Source organism: Heteronotia binoei, chromosome 1 (assembly GCF_032191835.1).
Source record: "Heteronotia binoei isolate CCM8104 ecotype False Entrance Well chromosome 1, APGP_CSIRO_Hbin_v1, whole genome shotgun sequence".
Taxonomy (NCBI): domain Eukaryota; kingdom Metazoa; phylum Chordata; class Lepidosauria; order Squamata; family Gekkonidae; genus Heteronotia; species Heteronotia binoei.
Window position 1 is genome coordinate 120,781,934 of NC_083223.1, and position 7,345 is coordinate 120,789,278.

General features: G+C 45.7%; 1 protein-coding gene across 1 annotated transcript in view; it reads right to left on the reverse strand.

Annotated features, from left to right (window-relative positions):
- The window catches only part of AHI1 (Abelson helper integration site 1), a 185,652-nt gene extending 180,053 nt beyond the window's left edge, over positions 1-5,599 (reverse strand). The window contains exons 1-2 of the mRNA XM_060239870.1: positions 5,471-5,599; positions 3,723-3,920 (exon numbers count right to left, since the gene is read on the reverse strand). The gene's annotated coding sequence lies outside the window, so the exon portion shown is untranslated. The remainder of the gene's footprint in view (positions 1-3,722; positions 3,921-5,470) is intronic.
- Positions 5,600-7,345: the final 1,746 nt, after the last annotated feature.

The window sequence follows — 7,345 nt, forward strand, 5'->3', positions numbered from 1 at the left end:
GGATATGGAACAACTGATTGGTTTACAATAGGAAAAGGAGTTCGACAAGAATGTATATTGTCACCCTGCTTATTTAATTTATATGCAGAGTACATCATGCGGAATGCTGGCCTGGATGAAGCACAAGTCAGAATTAAGATTGCCGGGAAAAACATCAACAACCTCAGATATGCGCCACTCTAATGGCAGAAAGTGAGGAGGACCTAAAGAACCTCTTGTTGAGGGTGAAAGAGGAGAGCACAAAAGTAGGTTTGAAACTCAACATCAAAAAAACTAAGATCATGGCATCTGGTCCCATCAAACCTTGGCAAATAGAAGGGGAAGACATGGAAGCAGTAACAGACTTCACATTTCTGAGATCCAAGATCACTGCAGATGGTGACTGTAGTTATGAAATTAAAAGACGTTTGCTCCTTGGGAGGACAGCTATGGCAAACCTGGGCAGTATAATAAAAAGTAGAGACATCACCCCGCCAACAAAAGTCTGTGTAGTCAAAGCGATGGTATTCCCAGTAGTATTGTATGGCTGTGAGAGCTGGACTATACGGAAGGCCGAGCGCAGAAGAATAGATGGTTTTGAAATATGGTATTGGAGAAGAGTCTTGAGAGTCCCTTGGACTGCAAGAAGATCAAATCAGTCAGTCCTAAGGGAAATCAACCCAGACTGTTCCCTGGAAGGTCAGATGCTGAAGCTGAAGCTCAAATACTTTGGTCACGAAATGAGAAGGGAGCACTCCCTGGAGAAGATCCTGATGCTAGGAAAGACAGAAGGCAAAAGAACAAGGGGACGGCAAAAGATGAGATGGCTGGACAGTGTTACTGATGTAACAAACATGAATTTGGGTAGACTTCAGAGGATGGTGAAACACAGGAAGGCCTGGCGTGACTTTGCCCATGGGGTCACAAAGAGTCGGACTCGACTGTGCGACTGAACAACAAAAATATTAATATATTGGCCAATACATTATTATGCAATCTCAATAGCATTGTAATATAATATATTATGCCACTGAAGAACAACAAAGGCCCAGCTATGTGAGGTGGGCTTGCAGTAGAAGCGAGGGGGGCTTGCAATAGAAGATAGGACTTTCTCAGTAGTGGCACCTATTGTTTTTCCATTCAGGTGCCATGATCTGTAATCACAGTAGTATTGTATTGTTTACTGGATGTCTCATACTGTCTGATTGAACTGTTATATTTTGTAATCCACCTTGAATCTCAGTAAGAAAGTTGGGCTATAAATGAAGTAAATGAATGAATACACATGCTGCAGAAGGCTTCTACAGCCCACTGAAGCCAGGGCCACTTGTGCTGCTGCCACCCAGAGCCTGTGGGGCGCTCAGAAAGGTCAGTTTGGTGTAGTGGTTAAGCATGCGGACTCTTATCTGGGAGAACTGGGTTTGATTCCGCACTCCTCCACTTGCACCTGCTGGAATGGCCTTGAGTCAGCCATAGCTCTGGCAGACGTTGTCCTTGATAAGGCAGCTGCTGTGAGAGCCCTCTCAGCCCCACCCACCTCACAGGGTGTCTGTTGTGAGGAAGAAAGATAAAGGAGATTGTGAGCCGCTCTGAGACTCTGAGATTCAGAGTGGAGGGTGGGATATAAATCCAATATCATCTTCTGCTGCTGCTCAGAAGCAGGCATCTATTTATAAAGCTTCTACCTTGCAGACTGTCACTTGGGGCCAATGTTACATTTCTTCAGTAATATGAAATATCTTTTAGCAAAGGATATTATAGCACTGGAAAAAGTCCAGAAAAGGGCAGCTAGAATGATTAAAGGTTTGGAACATTTTCCCTATGAAGAAAAGTTAAAACGCTTGGGGCTCTTTAGCTTGGAGAAACATTGACTGCGGGGTGACATGATAGAGGTTTACAAGGTTATGCTTGGGATGGAAAAAGTAAAGAAAGAAGTCATTTTCTCCCTTTCTCACAATACAAGAACTCATGGGCATTCAATGAAATTGCTGAGCAGTCGGGTTAGAATGGATAAAAGGAAGTACTTCTTCACCCAAAGGGTGATTAACATGTGGAATTCACTGCCACAGGAGGTGGTGGCGGCTACAAGCATAGCCAGCTTCAAGAGGGGACTGGATAAACATATGGAGCAGTGGTCCACCAGTGGCTATTAGCCACAGAGTATTGTTGGAACTCTCTGTCTGGGGCAGTGATGCTCTGTATTCTTGGTGCTTGTGGGGGGGGCACAATGTGGAAGGGCTTCTAGCCCCACCTGTGAACCTCCTGATGGCACTTGGGGGTTTTTTTTGGCCACTGTGTGACACAGAGTGTTGGACTGGATGGCCCATTGGCCTAATCCAACATGGCTTTTCTTATGTTCTTTTTATTCTGGTTTCTGACCAGTGGTTCTCAACTGTTGATTTCTTACATCCCATTAATCACCCTATCAAAGAAACTGGGTCTCACCATGATAGAAACACAAAGCCCACTTTTCCCAAGAAGGATATCTCCATGTTCACAGGCATTCTGTTATTACCACAAGCATGCCCAAAGGCCACAGATACTTTCCATGGCAGGAAAGGTTAGGAGGAAATGGCACATCATGCTTTCAAGTGGTCATGGGGACAGAAGGAGAGCAAATTCTGAGTAACGTTGTGTCCCACCGAGGCTACTTCTGCGTTCCACCCGATGTACATGTACCACCGTTTGAGAACAACTGTTTTAGACCCCCTACAATGCTTTTGGAGTTGGCTGTGGCTCAGTGGCAGTTCATCTGCTTTGGATCCAGAAGGTCTTAGATTCAGTCCCTGGCATTTCCAGTTGAAAGTCAGAAAAGTGATCTGAAAAATCTCTATGTGAGACACTGAAGAAACAGCTCTACTCAGAGTAGATAATGATTTTAATAGACCAACAGCCTAACTTTATATTCTATATTGCTTTTAACTACCATGTCTAAAGGAATTATGTCCTATGGTGGTTTTAGGCTTTTAATACAGTTTGTGGGACATTTTGATTTGATAACTGATTCACAGAACATCTCTTTGGTTAAAAATTTATTAATAAAATAAACAAATGATTGTGCTATATACCACTCCAAATTTTTATCATTTCTCTCTTATTTCGTTTAAGTTTTAAGCTGATGCTGATCTTACCTTCGGAAGTTATTATTATTTTATTTATTATTCTTCTGATGCATATTTTATTTTTGTAAGCCACCTTGTCTATTCTACCAATAGAGAAGTGGGATAAAAACTCTCCAAACAAACTGGCAGATATACAAAGAAAGCCAGTCAATACCAATGAGTTGTTCTTTAACAGCCTTAAAAGATTTTGTCACACAAGCTGCCAGAATCAGGGAAATGAACAAATAAATGTGTCCTTTCAACCCCTATTTATGGATGATGCTTCTAATGCATATTTATAACTGGGCAAGCCAGGATGCATCTTACAGCCAAATTATATGTAGTACACCCCAATAAAATTAGTGCAACTTGTATTTGAATAACCATGCTTAGAATGATGCTGTCAAAAGATTAAGGCAGTGATCCTATCATCACTTACTTGAACATAAACCCCACACAAGGCTAGGCAACAGCCAGTTTGGTGTAGTAGAGAGCAGAGGACTCTAATCTGGAGAACTGGGTTTGATTCCCCACTCCTCACATGCAGCCAGCTGGGTAACCTTGAGACACAATTCTCTCAGAGCTCTTCTCTCAACAGCAGTTCTCAGAGCTCTCTCAGTCTTACCTACCAGTCTTACCTACCTCACAGGATGTCTACTGTGAGGAGAGGAAGGGATGGAGATTGTAAGCTGCTCTGAGACGCCAAGTGAAGGGCGGGATATAAATCCAACTCTTCTTCATTTGATTTACTTCCAAGTATTTAAATGGGATCTGAGTGGGCTGAGGGAGAATCTGGCAGAATATTTGTCTGTGGGCCCCTGTTAGCAAGTTCCAACAACACTATAAATAAAAAAAAACATTCCAGAAAGATCAGAATACAGACTCAAAACATGCCAGAATGCAGAGGGTGGGGGTAGGATCCTGTATCTCAGAGGAAGGGAAAAGGGGTACTTTCCTTCTTCTCCACTTTAGGGCAGTCTGCATATCTTCATCATGTGCAATCCCCAACACCTAATTATGAATAAGGTAACCAAGTTTGGGGAACAGGAGTAAACAAGCAGACTCAGTTCAAAAGAAAAACTGATACATGCTCACATCATTACTGGAGCAGTTTAAACTACCATTTCTGCAATCAAAGGCAGACTGACTACTGGGAAGAGTTCTCCCCCCATGGCCATTCAGCTCTGCCCCCTCCAGGACAATCCCAGTCAAAAAGAGAGAGACAGGGGCTGTGGTAAGGGATGCTGCTGCCCTGCCCAGCCTTGCTGTGGTGAGGGAAAGGATGGGGCCACCCACCTGACCATGGTATATCAGGATGGGGCTACTGCATCTGACCTGACTTCACCTCCCCACAATGTTCCCTCTAAGCTGCAGAGTCTTGTGAGCAAAAATTCTACTTTGTGAGCTACAAGTATTAAAGCTGTGAGCTACTGGGATTAAAGTTGTGAGCTACTGCATACATTATTGTGCTCTGGGGTCATCCTTCCTGAGCTAAGACAAAAATGTGTTAGCTGGAGACTAAACATCTGTGAGCTAGCTCATGCTAACTCAGCTTAGAGGGAACACTGCTCTCTACCTACCCTCACCTCACCCAGCAAGGGACAGGACAGGGCCATCTGCACAGCCTCATCTCACCTAGCAAGGGATAGAACAGAGCTGCCACTCCTGGAAGCAGTGAGTGACAAGGCTGCTTGTCTGGCCTCACTGCTGCAAGAGACAGGCCACCCTGCCTGGCCTCACTACAGTGTGGGCTAGGTTGGAATCTCTCTGACCACCATCACCTCTCTCAGCAAGGAATAGGATATGGCTGTCCTGGCTGGCCTTACTTCACTCAGTAAGAGATGGGGGAAAGCCATCCAGCAAGGCTTCACCTCACCTGTTGAGGGGGAAAGGGAACACCCCACCTAGTTTCAGCTCTCCCAGAAAAGGATGGGATGGAGCTGCTGCATCTAGCCTCACCTGGTCTGGTGAGAGATAAGACTGGGACATCCAGCCTCATGGTAATGACAGACTGGACTGCTTGACCTGGCCCTGCTACAGCAACAAGACTCATGGCCTCTCCCCCCAGCCTTACCACTCCTGATGAGGAACAGGATGGGGCCTCTTGGGCCCAGCCTCACTGTGCAGCTACCCAACTTCCCCACCTGGGCTCCCCATAACAAGGGGCAGAGCAAGGCTGTTGTCCTGTGCGGTCTCACCTCACCAAGGGACAAGACAACAACATCCCACCTGACCTCATCTCTCCCTGCAAGGGTGACCCTATCCTATCCCTTGCGGAGCCTTACCCTTCCCTGTGTGTCACAAGATGGGACAACACCCCCGCCCCCCCGGCCGGCCTCACTGCAGTGCTAGAATGGGACACACAGCAGGACTGCCCCTCCCAGCCTCACTTCGCCCTTCCAGGGATGCAACAGAGCCGCCACAGCTGACCGCTCCTGGTCTGGTGAGGGACGGTCCTGCCTCGCCCCGCTGTATTGGCCAGGAACCTCCTGGGCTGCTGCGCCAGCTAGGCAGGCACTGGGAGGAGGAGGGCCCAGGGCGGGCTGGGTGCTGGTCCTTTTCCATGGCCATTTCTCCCTCTGCTCGTAAGGGGGGGTGGGGGTGGAATCAAGCAGGAACTCTATGCCAAAAGGAATTCATTTCATGCATACAAGTTTTGTGGTGATGAGTAAGTGCCGGCAAATCGCTGCCAATTTATGGCGCCTCCACAGGGTTTTCAAGTCGAATTATGATGATTAGTCTTCCTTGAAGGGGGGGGGGGGAGCTGCCCACAAATGCCACGTATCCTCCTCCTCCCCGTCTTCTATTCGGGATTACTGCCGACTAGACAGTCGGGGAGGGCCCAACTCATTCCCAAATTCATAGGAACTAAATAAGAAAGGGGGGGGGGGCACTCACGTTTTCCTAGACTCTCCCTAGTGCCTCCATCTGCAGCCTCCTCAACTGACTGCAGCCCGAGGCCACTGGCACCCTCCGAGTGAAATGGTTTTCCCCTTTCTTCTACTTCTCGTCTCCTCCCTTCCCGCTTGTACAAATGGTTTCGCCTTAAACAAGCAGCAGCTGCCAAGGAAACAGCTCTCTCAAAGTACGCATGTGCAAATAGTAATCGGCGAGGGGAGATGCGTGTGCCTCTCACAAGGTGGTGTAGCCATAGCGTTTATTATCTTAAGGTACCCTTCCAGATACAAAATTAAATGTGTGCCATTAAGAGAAATACAATATACTACAGGCTAAAATGTATAGGAAATAAAACCAAACACAATTATCTCCCCAGAATCTGCTTTCCTCTATTATGGTCTTCTGGCTATTGGCCCTCCTCCCTGATACTTTTGTTGCGTGTTTGCTTGCAGATACGTTTTACTATACAGTTTAATTGGTTTATATACACTTAAAGTTTAAATTATGTTTTCATATTGTAATGTTTTGATGTTCACCACCCCGGGGACCCAAAATGCTAAAAAAGAAATGCAAATTGCCACTGTTATGTTTTATTCATCCAATTGTCCTCGAGGTGGCGATAACGTTCTATAGATTGGTAATTTTATTTTCTCAAACTTGAGTTTTGAAGTAGATATTACTAACCCTTCTAAGGGAAAGGAAAGGTCCCCTGTGCAAGCACCAGTCGTTTCCGACTTTGGGGTGACGTTGCTTTTACAACGTTTTCACGGCAGACTTCTTACGGGGTGGTTTGCCATTGCCTTCCCCAGTCATCTACACTTTCCCCCAGCAAGCTGGGTACTCATTTTACCGACCTCAGAAGGATGGAAGGCTGAGTCAACCTGGAGCCGGCTACCTGAAGACCCAGCTTCCACCAGGGATCTAACTCAGGTCGTGAGCAGAGCTTAGGACTGCAGTACTGCAGCTTTACCACTCTGTGCCACGGGGCTCTAAGAGCAAGTCACTAATCATATTTATGGCATTTCTTTCAATGTGACTTCCTTCCACACCTTAGGAAAACTATAACACAGGAAGCATCTCACCCCTTGACAATTCCCCAGTCTTACAAATTCCAGAATAAAATGCCACATATATATGTTGCTGTTTTGATATAGAAAGATCCATTTGAAACTTATGGACTTGCTTCCCAAAGTTCTGAAAACAAAATGCTTTTTTCTTTCTGCCTCTAGGCTGAAAGCATGGTGTAATCCCAAAATGGTTATAGTACTTTCATTGCAGAGAGGTAATGTATTGTAGCAAATCAAAACTGAGGTCCAATGACATCTTAAAGACTAGCAAAATTTATTCCAGCATTAGCTTTCATGAGT